The sequence below is a fragment of the Staurois parvus genome, unplaced genomic scaffold (genome assembly GCF_062004578.1).
Source record: "Staurois parvus isolate SC_StPar_1 unplaced genomic scaffold, SC_StPar_1.0 ptg000088l, whole genome shotgun sequence".
NCBI classification, from domain to species: Eukaryota; Metazoa; Chordata; class Amphibia; order Anura; family Ranidae; genus Staurois; species Staurois parvus.
In genome coordinates, this window is record NW_028317884.1 from 1,837,052 (window position 1) to 1,862,346 (window position 25,295).

Here is a 25,295-nt window from a genome sequence, read left to right on the forward strand (position 1 = left end):
TCATTTACAGTGTAAAAAATAAAAACACCCAGTGGAGATTAAATACCACCAAAAAAAAGCTGTGAAAAATTGAAAAAAAGGCTGAAAATCGGCCTGAGCAAGAGGGGGGTAAAAGTACCCGGTAGGCAAGGGGTTAAGGAGCAGTTGTATTACTTTACACACATCCTTTTCTTCAAGACTGACATCTAGTGGTGAGAAATGTGCACTGCAGAAATCAGATAAGGCAGAAACTATTAACCACTTGCCCTCCAGAGGATTTACCCCCCCCCCCCTTCCTATTTCAACTGGTAATTGCGTGGTCATGCAATGCTGTACCCAAACAAAATGCTGTACCCAAACTGGTAATTGCGTGGTCATGCAATGCTGTACCCCAACAAAATTAATGTCCTTTTTTTCACACAAATAGAGCTTTCTTTTGGTGGTATTTGATCACTGCTGGGTTTTTCATTTTTTGCGCTATAAACCCAAAAAGACCGAAAAGTTTGAAAAACAATTATATTTTTTACTTTTGGTTATTAAACATATGTAGTAAACTCCAAGTTATTCATACATTTAGACCAAAATGTATTCTGCTACATGTCTTTGGTAAAAAAAAAAAATCCCAAAAAGTGTATATTAATTGGTTTGTGTGAAAATTATAGCGTCTATAAATGACTGTATAGATATTGGAATTTACGCCATTTTTTTGCTTTACAGCGCTGTGCTCGTTTAACTGACAATTGCGCGTTCATACAGTATTGTACATAAATGAAATTTGTCATTTTTTTGACATAAATAGAGCTTTCTTTTGGTGGTATTTGATCACCTCTGGGGTTTTTTTTGTGTGCTATAAACAAAAAAGACTTAACTTTTGAAAAAAATTATTTTTTTCTCATTTTTGTCATAAAAAATATGCAATAAACTCAAATTTCATCATACATTTAGGCGAAAATGTATTTTGCTTCATGTCATTGGTAAAAACAAAATCCCAATAACTGCATATTAATTGGTCTGTGTGAAAGTTATAGCGTCTACAAACTATGGTATAGTTACCGGAAATGATAAAAAGAGAAAAACAGCGCCTCTGAGTGTAAACTGTTAAAAAGTATTTATTGGTGAACATGATTAAAACCATTCACATGTAGGTGGTAAAGATCAGGCTCATAAGGGGTTAACAATGCACAATGCCACCTGATGATCTGGACCAGAGCACAAGAGTACAAGAGTGCAGCCTGCACAGCAGGGAGCACTGGAGATCCAGATCCAGGAATGTGGGTGCAGCAGCAGGCAGGTATGGCGACGACCAGGATACAGGTCAGGTGCGGATGCAGGAATGTGGGTGCAGCAGCAGGCAGGTATGGCGACGACCAGGATACAGGTCAGGTGCGGATGCAGGAATGTGGGTGCAGCAGCAGGCAGGTATGGCGACAACCAGGATACAGGTCAGGTGCGGATGCAGGAACGTGGGTGCAGCAGCAGGCAGGTATGGCGGCAACCAGGATACAGGCCAGGTGCGGATGCAGGAACGTGGGACAGCAGCAGGTAGGTATGACGGCAACCAGGATGCAGGAACGTGGGTGCAGCAGCAGGCAGGTATGGTGGCAACCGGGATACAGGCCAGGTGCGGATGCAGGAACGTGGGACAGCAGCAGGTAGGTATGGCGGCAACCAGGATGCAGACCAGGTGAGGATGCAGGAACATGGGTGCAGCAGCAGGCAGGTATGACGCCAACCGGGATACAGGCCAGGTGCGGATGCAGGAATGTGGGTGCAACAGCAAGTAGGTATGGCGGCAACCAGAATGTAGACCAGGTGCAGATGCAGGAGTGTAGGTGCAGCAGCAAGTAGGTATGGCGGCAATCAGAATGCAGACCAGGTGCAGATGCAGGAGTGTAGGTGCGGCAGCAGGTAGGTATGGCAGTAACCAGGGTGCAGGCCAGGTGTGGGTGCAGAAACGTAGGTGCAGCAGCAGGTAGGTATGGTGGCAACCAGGATACAGGCCAGGTGTGGATGTAGGAATGTGGGTGCAGCAGCAAGTAGGTATGGTGGGAACCAGGATGCAGACCAGGTGTGGATGCAGGAACGTGGGTGCAGCAGCAAGTAGGTATGACGGCAACCAGAATGCAGACCAGGTGCAGATGCAGGAGTGTAGGTGCGGCAGCAGGTAGGTATGGCGGTAACCAGGGTGCAGGCCAGGTGCGCGTGCAGGAAAGTAGGTGCAGCAGCAGGTAGATATGGCGGCAACCAGGATACAGGAACATATGTGCAGCAGTGTCAGACAAGCCGGGTCAGGATCAATCGGGCAGATCAGGTACAAGGGAGCAGGCAAGCGGATAGTCAGGGATAAGCCGAATCGGTGCAGGCAGAGTTCTTTTTTGGTCAGGGTCAGATCAGATACAGGCAACAGAATCAGGTTATCAAGTACAGGACGTTATAGACCAGAAGGCATAGGCTAAACTGTGTTGGTGATTTAAATAGTCCGCCTTGCGGTGACGTGTACGCTAGTGCGCATGCGCGCAACCGCACGCTCTCGCGCATGTGCACTCGCACCGCTGTGGCTAACAGGGATCTGATGCATAGATGCGTGACAGCAAGGGAGCGATCCTTGACACTACCATTTTAGATTTACACAGGAGGTCTAGTGCTAGAATTACTACCCTTGATGATGACGTTCGCGGCGATACCTCACATGCATGGTACAACTGTTGTTTACATACCAGCATGGGGTCAACGCTTGCACATGTGTGGGCAGGGTGAGGGTGTTTTTTTAAATTATTTTTACACTGTCCCTTTCATTTTTTTTTCTTTTCTTTTTACTTTTATTGTTATCACAGGGAATGTAAATAACCCCTGTGAATGCAATAGGCAATGACAGGTATTCTTTTATGAGAAATCAGGGTTCCATTAGACTCTTGATATCTCCTTGTCCCTTACATCATCTGATCTACCCAAAATCGGTGTGATCAGATGTTTTCCCAATTTAAAAATAGTGCTGTTTATATCCTGTGAAACTGAAGTGATGAAATGTTCATAGCTTCCGATATCTTAGACTGTAGATATGATTGGCGCCATTCCAGTCTCCAAACAGCTCTATGGTCAGCCAGCAGAAACACTGGCTGCATTCTCATGTTCCCCTAATGCAGTATTTCTCAACTCCAGTCCTCATGGACCCCCAACAGGTCATGTTTTCAGGATTTCCATTATTTTGCACAGGTGATTTGATCAGTTTCACTGCCTTAGTAATTACCACAGCTGTTTCATCTGAGGGAAATCCTGAAAGTATGACCTGTTGGGGGTCCATGAGGACTGGAGTTGAGAAACACTGCCCTAATGGCACGGACTGCCCGAGAAAGCCGTGGAAGGCAACTGGGGGGGGGGGGGGGGGGGGGGCATCTTCTCACCTTCTCCCGCTGCTTGTTAAAGCAGTTGCAGGCATCACCCTGGTATAATCATTCAAAGTCCAGTGATGTTCCAGTACAACGCTGGTCCTTTGTTGGGTATATATGCTATGTTCTTTTTTTTTATGTAGCCTTTGAAATAAAGAGAAGAAATCTCTGCCAAAAAAATGTGTGCCCACCATTAGAATATACCACTCTGCATCCACCGACTTCTAATGGTGGCCACACATGAAATATTATTTTTGTTCAGCCCGTGAGCTTCCTCTATTCGCATCGATGGATGTGGATGAAGAAATCTCTGCCAAAAAAAGATTAAAAATATATGCCAAAGTATAGAGGCCATCCACCCACTGGTCACCCCAGGCCCCCATGCTTGGGCATTTTTAACTGTGGATGAAAAATCTCATCCAACAGCACTGCACACACTTACTTATGTATATTCTGAGACCAAGACCCTGTTGCTGTCAGAATAAACAGATTGGTGCTGCAGCTGAATGCCTGCAAAGAAAACAGCAGTGGTTAACAGTAAAACAATAACAATATAACAGTAACTCAATAATGAAACAACTATTTTTGTTATTGGATAGCAGGTGAGACATCAGGGGTCTTTTAGACTTACCCTCTCTGTGCAATGGTATGGCACAAAGCCGCCCTAAACATCCTCTTTTGGGGTCACTCGCCAGTGATCTTTGCTCTTCCTCCACCTGAATTTCAGGCTCCGCCGCTATCAGCAAACCCAGGACAAGGACCAGCATGGCGTGTGCCATCGGGTAGATGGGAGGGAGATTAGCAAACGTCTGTTTGGTTATCTGCCTTTCCTGTTAAACAGTTGGAAATTTTTTTTTTTAGTAAAATAACAAACATGTTATACTTACCTTCCCTATGGTTTTGTACAGAGTAGCTCTGAACTTTCTCTACTGGGGTCCCGCTGTCATCAAAATATAATTTCCAGGTTCAGGTGTCCCTGGCTGGGGAAGAAACTAATGGAGCGATATCTGATATTTACATTTATACATTTACACCTCATACAGTTATGCTTTTACATTTTATACATTTATACCTTTATATTTATGTATTTTTGTAACCACTTGAGCTCCTGAGGATTTACCCCCCTTAATGACCAGGCCCTTTTTGCTGTTTGGCGCTGCACTAATTCAAATGATATTTGCGCGGTCATGCAATGCTGTACCCAAATGAAATTTACGTCCTTTTTTTAACACAAGTAGAGCTTTCTTTTGGTAGTATTTGATCACCTGTGCGCTTTTTATTTTTTGCGCTATAAACAAAAAAAACACGAAAATTTTGAAAAAAAACAATATTTTCTACTTTCAGCAATAAAAAATATATCGTAAACTCAAAGTTAGTCATACATTTAAGCCAAAATGTATTCTGCTACATGTTTTTGGTAAAAAAATCCCAATAACTGTATATTGATTGCTTTGTGTGAAAGTTATAGCGTCTACAAACTATGGTATAGATAATTTGAAATTTACACAGCTTTTACTTTCTGACCGCCCATCACATCTCTTGAGGTGCTAAAATACCAGGATAGAACAAACACCCCCAAATGACCCCTTTTCGGAAAGCAGACACCCTAAGCTATCTGCTGAGAGACATATTGTGTTCATGGAAGATTTATTTTTTTTCCACAAGTTTCTGGAAAATGACAAAAACTTTTTTTTTTGTTTGTTTTTTTTTACACAAAATTGTCATTTAAATGATTTATTTCTTGCACAAGCCAAGGGTATATGTGGAATTACACCCCCAAATACATTCTGCTACTTCTACCGAGTATAAGGATACCACACGTGTGACACTTTTTGGGAGCCTAGCCACATACAGGAGCCTGAAATCCAATGACCACTTTGAAAGCCTGAAGGTGCGTAACTTCTTCATTTCACTTCCCCACTACCTATCACAGTTTCGGAGGCCCTGAAATGCCAGGAAAGCACCAAACCCGCCCCAAATGACCCCTTTTTGGAAAGTAGACACTCCAAGGAATTTAAAAAGAGGCATGGTAAGTATTTTGCAGATCTCATTTTTTATCACAAGGTTTTGAAATATAAAAAAGAAAAGAAAAAATATGTTTTTATTTTCTTTCTTCATTTTCCAAAAACTTGGGGCAACAAATGAGATCTTCAAAATACTTACCATGCTTCTTATCAAATTCCTTTGGGTGTCTACTTTCCAAAAAGGGGTCATATGGGGGGGGGTTTGGTGCTATTCTGGCATTCCAGGGCCTCCGAAACTGTGATAGGTAGTCAGGAAGTGTAATGAGGAAATAAAGCCCTTTAAAAGCCTGAAGGTGCTTATTGGATTTTGGGGTCCTGTACTTGGCTAGACTGCCAAAAAGTCTCTCATATGTGGTACCCCCATACTCGGGAGAAGTAGCAGAATGTATTTTGGGCAGTAATTCCACATATACATATGGCTTGTGAGAGCAATAAATTATTTCAATGACAATTTTGTGTAATTTTTTTTTTTGTCATTTTCCAAAAACTTGTGGTAAAAAAATAAATTCTTCTATTGATTCAACATGCCTCTCAGCAAATAGTTTGGGGTGTCTACTTTCCAAAAAAGGGTCATTTTGAGGGGTGGGGGCATTTTATGCCCAGCATTAGAAGTTTATGCCACACATCACTCACTCTTCTAACCACCTGAAGACCAAGCCTTTTCTGACACTTTTTGTTCACATTAAAAAAATCAGTATTTTTGCTAGGAAATTAAAGTGAACCCCAAAACATTATATATTTTTTAGAGCAGACACCCTAGTAAATAAAATGATGGGTGGTGCAATTTTTTATCTCACATATTACTTACACAGTGATTTTTAAAACGCAATTTTAATTAATTTTTTAATTTTAATGCACAAAAACACAATATATTGGCCAATTATTTGCTTTGATATAAAAAGATGATGCTATGCTGAGTAGATAGACACCAAACATGACATGCTTTAAAATTACGCATGCCCTGTGTAATGGCGACAAACTGCATACATTTTTAATATCTATAGGCAACGCTTTAAAAGCCTTTACAAGCTACCATTTTAGATTTACAGAGGAGGTCCAGAGCTATAATTACTGCCCTTGATCTGACGTTCATGGCGATACCTCACATGCATGGTGCAATCGCTGTTTCCATACTGGCACAGGGTCAACGCTCACGACCGCAGGTGTGCGCATGCGCGGATGGGCGAGGGTCCTTTTTTTTTTTTTTTTTTTTAAATTTATTTAATTATTTTTACACTGTCCCTTTAATTTTTTTTATTTTAAATCACTTTTAATGCTATCTCAGGGAGGGGGAGGGGGGGGGCATTTTCTCCTGCTGCTTGTAAAGGCAATCCTGCAGCTAATTAACCACTAGGAATGCTTTTACATGAAAGCCCATTGCTGGCTGAAAACAATTATACCAGGATGATGCCTGCAGCTGCAGGCATCACCCTGGTATAACCATTCAAAGTCCAGTGATGTACCAGTACGTCGCTGGTCCTTGTTGGGTGTATATGCTATGTTCTTATTTTCTTTATGCAGCCTGTGGGCTGAATGAAAAAAAAGAGAAGAAATCTCTGCCAGAAAAAGTGTGTGGTATGCCCACCATTAGAAACCTCCCTGCATCCACCCACTTCTAATGGTGGGCACACATGAAATGTGCCAACAAATATAAAATACATATGCCGAAGCATAGGGGCCATCCACCCACTGGCCACCCCAGGCCCCCATGCTTTGGCATATATTCTCTTTTTTTTAACTGCGGCTGAAAATTTTCATCCGTCAGCACTGCACACACCTACTTATGTCTATTCTGAAAGCAAGACCCTGTTGCTGTCAGAATAAACAGGTCAGTGCTGCAGTTTGACATTCCTGCAAAGAAATCAACAATGGTTAACAATAAAACATAAACTCAATAAAACAACTTTATAATTGAAAGATCTCTGCAAGGAAAAGTGTGTGGCGGTATGCCCACCATTAGAAACCTCCCTGCATCCACCCACTTCTAATGGTGGGCACACATGAAATGTGCCAACAAATATAAAATACATATGCCGAAGCATAGGGGCCATCCACCCACTGGCCACCCCAGGCCCCCATGCTTTGGCATATATTCTCTTTTTTTTAACTGCGGCTGAAAATTTTCATCCGTCAGCACTGCACACACCTACTTATGTCTATTCTGAAAGCAAGACCCTGTTGCTGTCAGAATAAACAGGTCAGTGCTGCAGTTTGACATTCCTGCAAAGAAATCAACAATGGTTAACAATAAAACATAAACTCAATAAAACAACTTTATAATTGAAAGATCTCTGCAAGGAAAAGTGTGTGGTGGTATGCCCACCATTAGAAACCTCCCTGCATCCACCCACTTCTAATGGTGGGCACACATGAAATGTGCCAACAAATATAAAATACATATGCCGAAGCATAGGGGCCATCCACCCACTGGCCACCCCAGGCCCCCATGCTTTGGCATATAGTCTCTTTTTTTTAACTGCGGATAAAAAATCTCATCCGTCAGCACTGCACACACCTACTTATGTCTATTCTGAAAGCAAGACCCTGTTGCTGTCAGAATAAACAGGTCAGCGCTGCAGCTGAAAGCATTCCTGCAAACAGAAATGGTTAACAATAAAACAGTAAAAGTAAAACAATCACAAAAATGACAACAAAAAAAACTATAACTATTTTTGGTTTTTACATTTTTTTATTTTTTTGGGGGGGATTTGTATTTTTAATTTTTTTTTTTAACTTTTTTTTTCCAAACTTTAAACATTTTTAAAACAGCTGGTAGGGTCTCTCCAAATGCGATAGCCAGTTTCCTGACTACCTAACATCTTTCGAGACCCTGTGTAAATGTGCCCTGATCTGTGCCGTGCTGTACCCTATACTAATAGTCAACTAGTGTATGGTAGAGGCGGAAGCAGGGCTTGACGCAGAGGCCAGGCTGGCCAGGACAGGAGGGACAACAATAGCTGCTGTCACGCCTAATTCCACGTTTGCTGCAGACACAACATCTTTTTTGGGGTCTTCTTTGGGTTGGGGTACCAGGAATGTTATCGGGAAAACGTCTCTCATGCAGACGGCTAACTGCATCTGGGATGGGGGTTTGGGGCGCAGCACCTTCTGGATACAAAAGGGCCCTGTTGATCTCTAACTGGAAATTTAGGTATGATCCACTATGTCCAGTTGCTTTATAGAGAACAAAAGCGTTATATACAGCCAATTGAAATAAATAAACAGACACTTTTATGTACCAGCGTCTGGCTTTTCGGGAAACTAAGTACGGCTTCATCATCTGGTCGTTGAAGTCCACCCCTCCCATGTTAAGGTTATAATCGTGGACACAGAGGGGCTTCTCAACAACACCAGCTGCCGTGGTAATTTGGACGGTCGTATCTGCGTGAATGGAAGACAGGAGGTAAACATCCCGTTTGTCCTTCCACTTCACTGCGAGCAATTCTTCATTTCTCAAGCAGGCTTTTTCCCCCTTTTTAAGACGGGTATTTACAAGCCGTTGGGGGAAGCCCCGGCGATTAGATCGCACAGTGCCACATGCGCAAATTCCCAGATTGAACAAATATCTAAACAGTAGCACGCTTGAATAAAAATTGTCCACGTATAAGTGGTACCCCATATGGAAAAAGGATGACGCCAAGTCCCAAACTATCTTGCCACTGCTCCCCATGTAGTCTGGGCATCCGGGGGGCTCCAAGTGACTATCTTTTCCCTTGTAAATCCGAAACTTACATGTATAGCCTGTTGCCCTCTCACAGGTCTTATACATCTTGATCCCATATCTGGCACGCTTGCTGGGGAGATATTGTTTGATTAGAAGGCGGCCAGAATATTGAATGAGGGACTCATCGATGCAGATGTTTTTATGGGGAGTATACACATCTGCAAATTTTTGGTTAATGTGATTTACGAGGGGCCGAATTTTGTGGAGCCGGTCAAATTCAGGGTCACCCCGAGGACGACTGAGTGTGTTGTCGTAGAAGTGCATAAAACGCATTATCGTCTCATATCTCTGCCTGGCCATGGCAGCAGAGAACACGGACATGTGAACAAGCGGGTCTGTGGACCAATACAACCGCAATTGATTTTTAATATTAATGCCCATGTTGAGGGTTAGGCCCAAAAAAACTTTAAAATTCGGAAACCGTAATGGGTTTCCATGCGAATGGTCTGGCAAGGTATGAATTTGGGTTGGCGGCGATATATTTTCTTGCATATAAATTGCTTTGATCCACAATCAATGCATAAAGATCTTCTGTGAAGATCAGCTCAAAAAAATCAAGGGGAGTATTTAAATTTACTTGTGTACTAGCGGCAAACTGGCGCTATCTGGGAGGGGTGCTAACACTATCGGAAGTCACCAGTGATACTAATACAGTGATCAGTAAAAATCTGTTCACTGTAATCAATGACACTGGTGACAGGGCAGTGAAGGGGTTAACTGGGGGGGGCGATCAAGGGGTTAAATGGGATTACTGGTGTACTGGCGGGCAAACTGGCGCTATCTGGGAGGGGCGCTAACACTATTGGAAGTCGCCAGCGACATACAGTGATCAGTAAAAATCTGTTCACTGATCAATGACACTGGTGACAGGGCAGTGAAGGGGTCAACTCGGGGGGGGGGGCGATCAAGGGGTTAGACGGGATTACTGGTGTATTAGCGGGCAATCTGGTGCTATCTGGGAGGGGCGCTAACACTATCGGAAGTCGCCAGCAACACTGTTACAGTGATCAGTAAAAATCGGTTCACTGGTGACAGGGCAGTGAAGGGGTTAACTGGGGGGGGGGCGATCAGGGGGGTTAAATGTTTCCTAGGTGTGTTCTAACTGTGGGTATGTGCTGTTTTACTCACTGTTAGTATGTCTTCTTCTCTGTCTGGAACGGAATGTGTCCAGGAGGAGAAGGATGACATCATATCCTGTCCTGTGTAAATGTCAACACAGGATAGGACAGGGACCGATCATGTGATTTCAGCCAGACATCACTGGCTGAAATCTAATGATTGATCCCTCCGGGATCGAATGGTGTCACCCGCGGGTCGGCGGGAGCGCGCGCGCGCCCCCTGCTGCGAAAATGTCGGGAGCGTGGAGCCCGTTTTAAAACGTGGTTTTGCGCCCCAGTGCCGCCCTGCACACGTATATATACAGTGGCAGGGCGGCAAGTGGTTAAAACGTTTTCAAAACATCAAGAGCTACAACTAATTCAAAACTACTACAACCATCTTGTATAAAGAGAAAATATATGTTATACTATACATTTACACGTACACATTTCATACATATTAATTATAATGCAGTGTACAATTCCTCTGGGGAGAACTGCTGCTCTAGGTCACAAGCGAAAATTGGCTCTGTTTAGGGAAGCACAGATATATCGGCGGACGAAAACAGTGTTCTCTGCATTCTGCCAATGGGAAAAATGGTGCAGATACAAGCAAAGGCATGTCACATAGACTTTCATGGAGAAACACCCCTTAGTGACTTCAGTGCAAAATTTGCCAGCCAGATTTATTACGGTTTAAAAAAAAAAGCAGGGCTAAAGAATGAAAATAAAAGAACCCGCCCGGTGTGTGTGTGATCAAATATGTGGGTTGCCTACACCATACACAAAATATTTTAAAAGACCTCCTGCGTTTACATGGAATCCTAACCTTAAAAAAAAAACTGCTGGCATTAAACTTATACCCAAAATAAGTGAATGATCAATCAATAAACAGTGCAGCGCTAATCAATAATATATATATAAATATCCAATAAATAGGTGATACAATAAATAAACTCGATATACACCCCTGGGAGTATATATCCAAAATAATCAATAATAATATATTATTATCATGCGTGTAATCCCTTATAGGGAATATCTGGTGCAAAACGTGATAAATATAATCATAAAACAATATAGTGGCAAAAAAACGTATAGTGCTCAAAACAAGTGAACCAATAATCAATTTAAAAAAAAATGTCCAAACAATTGATAAAAGTAATGCAATGCTTAGTGGTAATCTTCACACTCCACTCTTTATGCAAAGAATAATGTGCAGTGTGCGTCATTCACACGTGCCAATCCTTAATGGCCAGAATGCCCCCTCCCCTCCTTACTTAGACCCCACAGGGCCAGCACGCTTTAGGATCAAGCGATCCTATCAGAATGGATTCCTCTCTGGATCTCGCCTTCCCCCTCCAGCATCCACCAGACTAGCAGCCAGCTCCTCCCAGGGTCATAATGAAACACAAACAGAGACCCTCCATAGTGCAACCAGTTTTATTAAACAATAAACAGATAGATAATAGAGTTCCACACATTCGTGATGATTCAATCCAGCTTTCTTACCACATGCTATGGGTGTACTGCATGGGTAATACAACAGGGTGTTCCAATATGGCCCCCACGCCGGAAATGACGTCACCGCGTAAGCTCCTCCCAACGTACCGACGCGTTGCGTCACGCTCAGCACGTGACTTCATCAGGGTAACGCCCATAAAGTGCGTTCCCTTAGTCAGGCTGAGTCCAGGTTTATTTATGAGATGCGTACTCAGACCCCGAGGGGTCTAAACGTGGATTTTGACTTGAATTGTTTTTTAAGTGATTTTTGATAAGGATTATAGTTCATCTGCACATTTTATTGGATTTTAATATTTATTTTATCTATAGTATCCTGGTATATATTATTGATTTATTAATTAGTAGTGATTATGTTCATGTTGTGAACCTTTGGTATGGGTGTCTGTATGGCCGAATAGGAAGGGAAGAGGGAAGGGAAATGCGGCTGCATGGGCAATACATGCCCCCGCCCCTCGGTTTCCGCCCCGCCTGGTGAGTGATCTTCATGTCTACTGGGGGGGAGAGAGCTGACAGGCAGACTGACCAGAGACTGCCAGGTGGCTGACCGAGACTGACTAGAGACTGCCAGGTGACTGACCAGTGACTGATCGAGACTGCCAGGTGACTGACCGACTGTACCAGGTGACTGCCAAGTGACTGACCAGAGACTGCCAGGTGACTGACCGAGACTGACCGAGACTGACCAGAGACTGACCAGAGACTGCCAGGTGACTGACCAGAGACTGCCAGGTGACTGATCAGAGACTGCCAGGTGACTGATCAGAGACTGCCAGGTGACTGATCAGAGACTGCCAGGTGACTGACCAGAGACTGCCGAGTGACTGAACGAGACTGCCAGGTGACTGAACGAGACTGCCAGGTGACTGAGCAGAGACTGCCAGGTGACTGACCAGACACTGACCAAGACTGAGCAGAGACTGCCAGGTGGCTGACTCATACCACTAACTGACACCTTCTCGCTGCTCATACCACTAATGACACCTTCACACCGCTCACGCCATTAACTGACACCTTCTCGCCCCTTATACCACTAACTGACACCTTCTCGCCGCTCATACCACTAACTGACACCTTCACAGAAAGATGTGGCCGACCACTAAGTTCTGCCCAGCAAACATTGGTGCACTAGAGACAGTGGGGGTGCACGGGGCGGGGGGGAATTTTTGTGTTGCCTAGGGCAGCACAAATCAGAAATACATCACTGACTACTATAACTGCTATACACCACTGTAGGCATCCTGTATGAAAAGAAAACATCTGTTATACTACACATTTATATTTTTATACTTTTTTTTTCATTTCATCAACTACTATAACTACTACACACCACTGCAGGCATCCTGTATGAAAAGAAAACATCTGTTATACTACACATTTATATTTTTATACTTTTCTTTTTTTTCTTTCAAATCATCAACTACTATAACTACTACACACCACTGCAATCATCCTGTATGAAAAGAAAATACATGTTAGATACGGATGTGCACCAAACACATAACACCATTTACACTGTCAATGAAAAACCTGCTGTTGATCATGTCTTCAAGGCTCAGGTTGTTTATGCCCTCCAATGTGATTATCCGGCGCTGGTGTGGAATAGCAGCTCGGCACATGGGACAGGTGGCACTCTCCTGAAGCCATTGTAGAATGCAGTAGGTGTGAAATTTGTGATTGCAGGTCAAGATTGTAGAGTGCTGACTGTCTTCGTACCCTGCAAAACAAATGGGACAGATTGCCCCCTCCTCGCCGCGCTGCTCCATGGCTGGTGGTGGTGGTGCTGGATGGCGATGAGCAGCCCTGTTGATGGCGTAATCCTGTCTCTGCCGAAGCAGCAGTCTGGATCTTGTCCGATGGGCTACTGGAGACTCCTGGACTTCCTGACGTGAGAGCCTTCCCCGACATCTGCAACGTGCAGATCTCGGCATCCTAATGGTGATGGATGGCAAATCACCTGGAAATAGCTATAAAATAAAATATTAATAATAATAATATTTAAACAATATTATTATAATGACAAGAGCAGTATTTCTGGATATTAAGCAGAAAAAGCTCAGGTAATCGCTTTGAAAAGCAGTAGATCGCAGGAGAAATTCCAACGATCCTACTCGCTCGACTCCCAGCGTAAGAGTGACTTGAGCCACAGCCACAGCCAATCACAGCCAGTCACAGCCAGCCACAGCCAATCCCAGCCACAGCCAATCCCAGCCACAGCCAATCACAGCCAGTCCCGCCCCTGTCACTTTTGAGGCCTACTATGAATTGTCATGGAAACCCAGGCCTAAATAAATTTGATATAATTTTCTATGTAATGTTCTCATTTTAATGGTGATTCCTGAATTCCGCCACTAGATGACAGCAAAATTGCAATAAGTTTCACTCCTCCACAGCGGTAATCCCGCACATCGCCACTGATGTCTCCCTTCCCAATCGGCTCCGTTTTCTTTCCTCTGGCGGCCATCTTGCTTTCTCAGAGTGCAGTGAGCCGACATGAAGATTACAGGTGAGGGGGACAGAGAGCCGGGGGTGGTGAGGAGAAGGCCGCGGTGAGGTGTAATGGAGGTCGGGCAGGCGGATGGTGTAGGCCTAGGTGTGCTGTGGAGGAGGGGCTGAGGTTGCAATACATAGAAGGCCTGAGGGGGTGTGGAGAATGCCCAGGATGGTGTAGGCCGCGATGTGCTGGATGGAGGAGGAGGGGGATGGAGTGTGTGGCCGGCTATAGAGGTGGTCATGACCAGGAAAGGTCTGGGGACAGTCATAGTGTGAGCCCCCCATCACTCCCCCATCCATGTCTGCCATCCCTGGCCTGCACAGGGCAGAGCTCATTGCTTTCCTTTCCTGTGTGGTGGGATTTGCGGCTGGGAGTGCGCTGATGATCTCTCCTGTAGGCCCCATTCACATCTGGCGATTTGGTATCGCTGGAGGGATGGCCGCAGTTCTATCACTGCACTAACTCGCACTGCAATCCTGGCAAAACGCACCACATGCGTTTGTATGCCATTCATTTTTAATGTCATCTCAAATGTGCAGCTTTGCAGCACAAGAGAAGCACACGTCAATCCGCTTGTCGCCTATAAAGGAGCAGAAGCTTCTATTGGGTGACGAGCTTTGTGCGAAGCGGTGAGCAGAGCAAAAATCGCACCTTTTTGCCAGGATTACAGTGTGATTTGGAATTGCAGTAATTCCAGCCGCGACCCCAAATCGCCAGAAGTAGCTGTCCACTGAGACCCATGCTGCGCAGCTTTCATTGCGTCTGCTGGAGCCGGAGGTGCGCAGTTTTCATTGCATCTGCTGGAGCCAGAGGTGCGCAGTTTTCATTGCGTCTGCTGGCTCCAGAGGTGCGCACTTGTCATTGCGTCTGCTGGCTCTAGAGGTGCGCACTTACCATTGCGTCTGCTGGCTCCAGAGGTGCGCACTTGCCATTGCGTCTGCTGGCTCCAGAGGTGCGCACTTGCCATTGCGTCTTCTGGCTCCACAGGTGCGCACTTGCCATTGCCTCTGCTGGCGCCAGAGGTGCGCAGTTGCCATTGCCTCTGCTGGCGCCAGAGGTGCGCAGTTGCCATTGCCTCTGCTGGCGCCAGAGGTGCGCAGTTGCCATTGCCTCTGCTGGCGCCAGAGGTGCGCAGTTGCCATTGCCTCTGCTGGCGCCAGAGGTGCGCAGTTGCCATTGCCTCTGCTGGCGCCAGAGGTGCGCAGTTGCCATTGCCTCTGCTGGCGCCAGAGGTGCGCAGTTGCCATTGCCTCCTCTGGCTCCAGAGGTGCGCAGTTGCCATTGCGTCCGCTGGCTCCAGAGGTGCGCAGTTGCCATTGCGTCCGCTGGCTCCAGAGGTGCGCACTTGCCATTGCGTCCGCTGGCTCCAGAGGTGCGCACTTGCCATTGCGTCCGCTGGCTCCAGAGGTGCGCACTTGCCATTGCGTCCGCTGGCTCCAGAGGTTGCGCAGTTGCCAGAGGTGCGCAGTTGCCATTGCGTCCGCTGGCTCCAGAGGTGCGCAGTTGCCATTGCGTCCGCTGGCTCCAGAGGTGCGCAGTTGCCATTGCGTCCGCTGGCTCCAGAGGTGCGCAGTTGCCATTGCGTCCGCTGGCTCCAGAGGTGCGCAGTTGCCATTGCGTCCGCTGGCTCCAGAGGTGCGCAGTTGCCATTGCGTCCGCTGGCTCCAGAGGTGCGCAGTTGCCATTGCGTCCGCTGGCTCCAGAGGTGCGCACTTGCCATTGCGTCCGCTGGCTCCAGAGGTGCGCACTTGCCATTGCCTCCGCTGGCTCCAGAGGTGCGCACTTGCCATTGCCTCTGCTGGCGCCAGAGGTGCGCTTTGTATCCACTGGCGCTAGATGTGCACAGCTTTCATTGCGTCTGCTGGCGCCAGAGGTGTGCAGTTTTCATTGCGTCTGCTGACACATATGCTGCACAGCTTTTGTTTTCTGCTGGCGCCAGAGGTGCACAGCTTTAATTTTGTTCGCTGGCGTAAGATGTGAGCAACTTTCATTGCTTCTGCTGGTGCCAGAGGTGCGCAGCTTTCATTGCATTTGCTGGCCCCAGAGGTGCGCAGCTTTCATTGTGTCTGCTGGCGCCAGAGGTGCGCAGTTCTTATTGTGTCCACTGGCACCAGTGCGGGTGGCCGTTGTATACAGCTCCTCTAGTGTGCATTGGAATACGTTGCAAAAAATGCAGTTGAACTAAAATTTTGGTGCATTGAGGTGTTAAAATCCACTGCTATTGTGCGATCCTCTGGAAGGGTCGGGGCCACACTTGAGGCCTTACTTCATTTTTGCGTTGACCTCCACTGTTGGATTCCAGCTAATCCCAACAACCAAATGTAATATATTGCAGCGTTCCAGTCCTCAGATGGGCATTAGATTTCATGTTCACATTTGCTGGATGGATTAGATTTCATGTCCACCCCTTTCACCTGGTGATCCTTCAGTAACACTCTTCCTATCCAGCACTGCATGTACAAAGAGGGAGCGATCTTTAAAATGGTTTTAGGGCCCGTTCATACCGCATGCAGTCTAATGCATTTTTTTCTGCATCAAATACTTTTAGACAGTAATTGACATGGATTCCAGTGGCAGAGTTCTCACCAGTGCAAGCACGTTCCAGAACAGTCAAAAGTAGAACATGCTGCCTTTTTTCTGCATGGAACTGTGCTGGAACGCGGCAAAACACATCAAACACACCGGAATGCACATGTCACTAATTAGGCCCCTTAGGGGCCAGTTCCCACCACAGAAACAAAGTCTGAATGCTTTTTTTGCATGCATGTTCTTGATGCATTCCGATTCATTTTGATGCATTTTCATTCTGTGGACTGTACTGGCACGTATTGCAATGGTGTAAACTGTACCGTCCATTGATGCAGCAAATAAACGTACTGGACGGCATGTGGTGTGAACCGGCCCTCACACTAGTGTGACTTCTGATGGATTTGGGTTGCACACAATTGCAGAATGAGGGAAATAACATTTTTCAGCGGTGCCCTTTTATTTCGGCCCTGTAGACTAATATAGAAATTCACGGAAGTGGCATCAGCATTAGATATGAAGTAACTCCTATGTGACTTTGGTAAGAAGATTTTTTTTTCTACCCTTACCTGTCCTCCCAGGTCATTCTTGCTGCCTAAAAGCACTCCTCCTCCCAAGCACATTCCATTCACATCCTGAGCAGAAGCTGTAGCAGAAACACTCATTCCCATTTTTGATTTTGTGCGATTTTCACATGTAAACATATGTCACGCATAGGGCAGCCCATTTACTTCCCAATGCTTATTTGTGGTGGTGGCTGCTCTAGTTTTCTTTTATAGGCTGCTTTGTTCCCTTTATTTTCATCTGGTGATCGATCCATTAAGTCTATTTTTCAACAGAAGCAGCTGTCCTTCATATGTAGCAGTTAGAGGTTTGAGACTAACTATTTGCCACTGACAGGGAAGATTACAGTGATCAGCTTTTATTTATCCCAAAAGCTAAAAAAACACAGTTTGCTGTAACTGCTTGTGAGACTGACGTGTAAGCTGCGGTTTGACTTGGTTTGTTTAGTGTATTTAAATCTGCTAGTACATTTAACACTCCCCTCTCACCAGACTGACAACACTGCTGTCCAAAGTTGCCCCCTGTGCTCATCCATCCAGAGTGGGTACGCTCTTAATGCAGGAGGTGTGTTACTGGACTGATCACCAGGTGAAAACTAAGGGGGGGGGGGGAAGAAAAACTAATGAAAAAAAGCTCAGATACAGGTGCCGAAAAATCTCGCCTGCCATTGCCGCCGCCCACCCGTCATCCGCTGCCGCCATTGGCTGCCACTCGGTAGTTCAGCCTTACCTGAGAAACCATCGATCCCGACGCTTGGCATAGAGGTGTGTGAAGGAAAGATAGCCGCCACACATCTCTATGCCTTTGGAGGACCGGATCGATGTCATTTCCCGTTTCGGTCGTTTTTTGTTTTTTTTTAAAGCACTAGATCAACGTTTTTTTTTTTTTTTTTTTTATCCAATACTTTACATTGCAAAGGAGAGATATTAGGTCTTTTTGACCCCATATCTCTCTATAAAGAGGACCTGTCACTAATTTTTATCACAAGGGATGCATGTATTTCTTGCGATAAGAGTAAAAGTAATTAAATTTTTTTTTAAAGGAACAGTGCAAATAAAGAAAAAAAAAACATTAAATAAAAAAAAGAAGTTTAAAGTGCCCGTCTCCCCGTGCTCGCACATAGTGGTAAACACATACGTAGGCCATGCCCACATATGTAAATGGTGTTCAAACCACACATTTGAGGTGTCGCCATGAACGTCGGAGCAAGAGCAATAATTCTCGCACTAGATCTCCTCTGTAACTTTACACTGCTGACCTGTAGAAATTTTTAAAGCATCACCCATGGAGATTTTTAAGTACCGCAGTTTCATGCCATTCAACGAGTGTGCACAATTTTAAAACGTGGCATGTTGGGCATCTATTTACTCGCCGTAACATCCTCCTTTCATATTTTCCAAAAAAATTGTGTTATATATTGTGTTTTTTCAATCAAAGTGTATTTTTTTCATAAAATTATATATTCATTTTTAAAAACTGCATTTTGAATTTTCGGTTTCAGCACCAGAATTTTCATTTCGGTGCACCACTATAGTGCAGTACCCATGTGTAAGAGGCAGGAGGGGGTGGGCAAATTTGGTGCCACCAGAAAGTGTTGAAGCTTTGCCCAGTCAGAACAGTTTGAGTTTTAGAAGTGACAGTACGTTAAAAATAAAAAAAAACCTATCAAACAAGTGGAGATGTTGCCCATATCAACCAATCAGATTCCAGCTGGAGTGTGAATAGTTACTAAACTAAAATGGCGCTATGAGCAAATGCTTTTTTGATTTGGATGGTATTCCCTGGTTTAATGGGAAGTTTTCAGACTCACTCCTCTGCTATTATTGCTGGTTATTTTTAGTATTCATGAAAGTATAAATTTAGCCAAAATGCTTTGATTTTTTTTATAAAGCAGTTAAGGATTCTAACACTTGCTGAATTTATACTTCTATTTGGGGTTCTGTTATAAAGTTTTCTCGTCCATTACTGTCAGTGACAGGTTTTAGCATGCATATATGTGGCCTCTAGATGGGTGGGCTCAAATGTCCCAAATGTCAACATTTTTGTGCGCTCCCAGCACAATTACCGGCAGATCCTGGAAAGCTCCCAATGCCTACTTGCGAAAGGGAGCTTTCCGATCATGTGACTGCCAATCACAGTAGTCATGTGATCAGAGTGTCTGCCTCCCAGCATTTTGAAGCTCTTATAAAGGGCTGGGAGGTGGCGGCAGAAGAGGGTAAAGCTGGCTATACAGGGGTGTGGAATTTGTTTTAGAAATTTCTTGTCTAAGGAGTAAATCAGGGTCCCAATCTACTTGTCCCTGATGACAATCTACTTGTCCTGAAAAAATAAAAAATAACTAAAACCGTATTTAAATCTGAGGTGCTTTTAGTAATGTCTTGGGCTTTTATAAACGAAAGGGGCTTTATGGCGACTTAAATTTGAATATTTTTAACATTGCTCTGCTTATCTCCTCCTTACCTTCCTGCCTGTTTCCACCATCGAGGACTAGCAGGGAGGGGAGAGACCTTGCAGTGTAATGAGCACCGATTGGGCGCTTGTCAGGAAAGGTAAGTTTCAAGCTCTCTAAACGCTCAGCAGAAGCGCGTCTGTTGAGCGAGTAAATGAGGCGCTGACTCCAATAAGAAAAAAAAACTTTACTCCCTCAGGTTACCCTCATATCACTGGGCGCCATCGGGTAATTACTGGCCGGGACTCGGTGATTGACATCCGTGGCCGCGAATGGCAGCGCGGGTAGAGCGCGTGCGCCCCCTACCTGGAACTGCAAAATGGTGTGTGTGTGTGTGTGTGTGTGTGTATATATAATATATATATATATATATGTGTGTGATTCTGTGCACAGGTGCCGCCCTGTAGCAGTATATCTGATATAGGGTGGTCCTTAAGCGGTTAATGAAAACAAATCATGAACAGACAGAATTTGTAATGCAAAAGAGACATACAGGGGTAGATTTACTGAAACTGGTGCAGTCAGAATCTGGTGCAGCTGTGCATGGTAGCCAATCAGTTTCAGCTTGTTCAGTTATGCTTTGGCAATAAAACCTGGAAGCTGACTGGTTTCAATGCGGAGCTGCACCAGATTTTGCACTCTCTAGTAAATAACCCCCACAATGTCTCTTCTGCATTAAAGTTGCTTACCTGCCATGGCCGGATATAGGGGGGTGCTGGGGTGGGCTGTCTTTCCCCCCAGATTTCAGTTGTGCCCCCCCGAGACTGTTGAGCCCCCCATCCCCATACTCAGTGCCGGAACAAGGGAAAGGGAGCCTGGAGCAATTAAGAAAGTGACGTAGAAAAGAGTGCAAGGAGGAGCTGCTCCATATAGCGGATGACACAGGATCGCTCTGACCATCGGGCTGTACTCAGTTTCATTACCCGCCCCCTTTCTACATTTGCTGCTGCTGGGGGATGAGCGGTCCTTGGTGGAGATGGGGGCAGAGGATTTGAGCTAAGAGGTGGCAGGGGATTTGGGCTAGGAGGAGGCTTGGGGGGGAATTTTTGTGCTTATTTGTGCTAAGAGGTGGCGGGGGATTTGGGCTAAGAGGGGGCAGAGAATTTTGGCTAAGAGGGTGCAGAGGATTTTGGCTAAGAGGGGTCGGGTGATTTAAACTAAGAGGGCTCAGGGGATTTTGGCTAAGAGGGCTCAGGGGATTTTGGCTAAGAGGGGGCAGAGGATTTTGGCTAAGAGGGGGCAGGGGATTTTGGCTAAGAGGGGGCAGGGGATTTTGGCTAAGAGGGGGCAGGGGATTTTGGCTAAGAGGGGGCAGGGGATTTTGGCTAAGAGGGGGCAGAGGATTTTGGCTAAGAGGGGACAGAGGATTTTGGCTAAGAGGGGGCAGAGGATTTTGGCTAAGAGGGGTCGGGTGATTTAAACTAAGAGGGGGCAGGGGATTTGGGCTAAGAGGAAGCAACGGATATGGAAAGGGAGAGGATCTGTGCTGGGAAGGGTACCTTGGCAGGTGGTTGTGCTAGAAGTAAGAATTTAGGGGAATGTTTCATAGGGAGGGGAATGGAGGGTGGGGATTTGGGGGGGGAGATTTGTGCTAGAAGGGGGGATTAGCAGGGGGATTTGTGCTAGAAGGGGGGATTTGTGCTAGGAAGGGCGATTAGCGGGGGGATTTGTGCTAGATGGGGGAATTGGGGGGATTTGTGCTAGAAAGGTGGGTTGGGGAGGTTTGTGCTAGGAGGGGGGCTTAGTGGGGGGGATTTGTGCTAGCAGGTGGTGAAGAAATTTGGGTTAAGAGGGGGTACTGGAGGGGAATTTGTGCTAGGAGGGGGGATGGGGGGGTTTTTGCTAAGAAGGAGAATTTTGGGGAGATTTGTGCTTGGATGGGAAATTTGAGGGGAAAGTGGATGTGTGCATGGAGGGGTAATTTTTTTGAGGTAGATTTGTGCTAGGATAGGGTATTGGGTGCATTGGAGTTAGGATTGGGGGCGAAGATTGTGCCGGGATGGGGGTTTATACTTGGAGAAGGAGGAGTTTTATGCATTGTTTTTTGGGGAGAATTTTGGCTTGCAGACAGAAGTTATGATTGGGGGGGAGCGTGCTGATTAGTGCTATTTTCTTTTTTTTCAGGGGGAGGGATTTATGCTGAGACAGGATGTTGAAACATAGGGGGCTTGGTTTGTCATCTTCATCCTGGGAACTGGATGACCTTGTCCTGACAACACATACAGGGCAGTCAATAGATGTCCTCCTCCCCACACAGCACATAGTTGAGATCAGATTCCCTTTCAGAAACAGCCTCAATCTGCAGTGTATAGCTGGCTGCTATGTTGCAGTTTTGACCCTGTCCTCTCCTCTTCTGACCCCTGTCCTCTACCCTGCTGACCTTCTGTACCCTGCCCTTCTGACCCCTGTCCTCCATCCTGCTCACCCCCACAGACTGCCCTTCTGACCACTGTCCTCTGTCTTTCTGACCCTTTTCTCTGCCCTGCTGACCCCTTTTTTTCTGCCCTGTCTTTGCCCTGATAACCCCCTCCACCCTGCTGACCCGTTATGTCGTCTGTTGACCCCTGTCCTTTGCCCTGCTGACCCCTATCTTTTGCCCTACTGAACCCTTGTACACTTCCCTGCTGACCTCCCTTCCTCTGCCTGCTGACCCCTATCTTGCACCCTACAGAACCCCTTGTATACTGCCCCACTGACTCTTGTACACTCTCCTGCTGACCTCTCATCCTCTGTCCTACTGACCCCTGTACACTTCCCTTATTTCCCCTGTAAACGTCCTTGATAACTCGCTGTAAACTGCCCTACAAACTAATGGCCTCTGTATTCTGCTCTGCTGACCCCTATTTTGTGCCCTACTGACCGCCTGTAAACTGCCCCACTGACTCTTGTACCCTCTCCTGCTGACCTCTCCTCCTCTGCCCTGCTGACCCCTGTACACTTTCCTTCTTTCCCCTGTAAACTTCCTTAATATCTCGCTGTAAACTGCCCTACAAACTAATGGCCTCTGTATTCTGCCCTACAAACTGCTTTCCCTCTCTCTCTGCCCTGCTGGCCCCCCTGTACACTGCCCTACTGACTTCTATACACTGCCCTGTTGACCTTGCATCCCCTGGCCCCCTAATGTTTTTTACTGCACCCCCATATCAGACAGGCTAGATCCGGACCTGTTACCTGGCCCTCTGCACAAACAGCTTAGTATAGAATTTCGGAGATGAATGAAGTCGCACACGTGCGGGAGTGATGTCATCTTGGCCTGGCCAGCTCCAGGACATCACAGTGCTGGAGAGAAGGTGAGTATAGCTCCGCTTCAAGAATACATTTAGTACCCAAGCACACCTTCCAATGGACATTAGTTTGTTGCACTGCGCTCCCAAAAAGAGATGCAATGGGTTCCAATCAGAAACCTCTTTGATTAGTATGACTTCAGCCAGTCCATGTGTTGATCATCTGTAGTTGATGTGTGCAGCTCTTTTGTCTTTCCTCTGGTCGTTTCCCCTGGAGCAGCAGATGTTAAACCTGAACTGTCGGTGTCGGTGTGAGTTGTCGGTGCGAGTCACTTAGCTCTTCTTCTTGTTACTGGCCAGCTGTGACTTTCTTTACTTTAGAAATGATTTTATGAACAAGAAGCCTAATGAAGGTGACAGCCAAGCGTCAGATGTGATATGCTAGATATAATTTGGTCCTAATAAATACTGCACTGCTAACTTTCATTTACAGATATTCTGAATTCCAGAAGCAGCAGATGGTAGAGACTCACACTGACATCAAGGGGCATATTTATAAAGCCATGAGACACTGCAGGTGTATCTTCCTGGGGAATGTGTGTTACATTACAGTGACCGATTCACTTATATTGAATGTTTGGTGTATGTCACATCCACTGATTCATAAATATGCCCTTTGCAGAGCACAGTTAGTGGTGATCAGCTACATTTTCTAGCACACTGCGGTGGATTGGACCCATCCAGTGGTCATCATGTTGGCAATGGAAAAGTAAAAAACTGTGGACTGGGCTGACACCGGGCTCAGGGTAGAAAACAGCGCGATCCCAGGGAGCGTGCACAGGCAGTGAATGTGGGGCCGTTTATAAACGGCCACCCGCTTCGGCACTGCTCCCGTCCGGCCGTTTATTTACATGGGCCGGACGGGAAGTGGTTAATGTATGGCCGGCTTTAGTTGCCCTCTTTCCCAAGCATTCCTTTTCTCCCACAGCTCTGTTTGGCTCTATACACACTGGCTTACTCCAGTGCTCTTGGCAGAAAAAAGCGCTAATTTTGAGCGGTTTTGTACTAGCGTTTAGCAGCATTTAGGAGAGCTTAGCATTTTTCCTGCCAGAAAAATGTTCTAAAAAAACGCAAAACGGGTTTTTCTGCCTCTAAATGCCTTGCTTAAAAAATGCCTCTAAACTACATAATGCGCATGATAACCTAGTATAACATTAGTTGCTTCTACCGGCAAAACGCTAAACTCATCAAGGAGCAGCATTTTTTTAAGCCAGTGTGCCTGGAGCCTACAGCTTTCAGACACAAGAAAAGATAGCCCTGTGTATGCCCAGAGACACTTCAGTTCATTTTTTTTTGCCATCATAGACAGTTATTGGACATTCGCGAAAGAGCTACGAGGGCTACGATTAAAAGAAGGAAGGAGGCTGTGTTAGAAAGTTGACTATGGAATAGTAAAATTTTCACATCTGTGCGGGTGGTGCGGCTGCTGATCCGCACAAAAATCCGTGCAGCCGCACCACCCGCACAGAGGAATGCGGACCCGCGGGCGGGTGCCATTAGTTCTAATGGTATGCCGCCCGCACCGGAAAATGCAGCTGTACTGGGAACCAAGGTTCTCGTGCGGGCTGCATTTCAGAAGCAGTGCAGGGACTTCTTCCGTGGGTATCACGGGGTACGGGAGTCTATTCAAATGAATGGGCTCTTGTGGCCGCGCAATACGTGGCCGGAATGGCCGTGTATATGTGAACCTTGGGTTAAGGCATTTTTTGAATGAATAAAATGATTTATGGAAATGAAAAACACAGCAATTAATCACTGACATACTTTCTTTTTCTGTGTTTTTACTTGCAGGGGACCACCCTCTATTCCATCCTGGCTGGCGGTCGCTTTAAAGAAATGCCCGTAGCGAATAGGGAAGAATGGAAATAGCGCAGGGCATACATGACTAGGCCCAGAGTGGTTGGGAACGGAAAGGGTTAAAAAATTTAGCTCCAAGGGGTGGGGAATGGGATTGGGAATAATTGGATTGGCAGACGTGGAGTGTAGGAGGTGTCTGTGGCACCGTAGGGTGGGGGTTGCTGCGGAAGGGGAGTCATTGCAGCTGGATGAGTGCAAGGACCAGAGCTTCATTTGAGCTGGGTCCTGCAATTCCCCCTCCTATCTGACCTGCGGCATGGAGGCCCTGGTGGCACAGCTTCGGGAGGCGGCGGAAGAGCGAGGTATGGGCTGGTTGCAGGGCCGGGTCTCTGATCTGTTGGGAGACCCGGTCTTGTCACCAGCAGCGGGGGGGCGGGGGCGCCCACGTGC

At 46.0% G+C, this 25,295-nt stretch overlaps 1 long non-coding RNA gene across 1 annotated transcript in view; it reads left to right on the forward strand.

Moving 5' to 3' along the window:
- Positions 1-24,884, forward strand: part of LOC149468371 (uncharacterized) — an 87,178-nt gene extending 62,294 nt beyond the window's left edge. Inside the window, exon 5 of the long non-coding RNA XR_016311727.1 lies at positions 24,840-24,884. This is a non-coding gene — a long non-coding RNA (uncharacterized LOC149468371). The remainder of the gene's footprint in view (positions 1-24,839) is intronic.
- Positions 24,885-25,295: the final 411 nt, after the last annotated feature.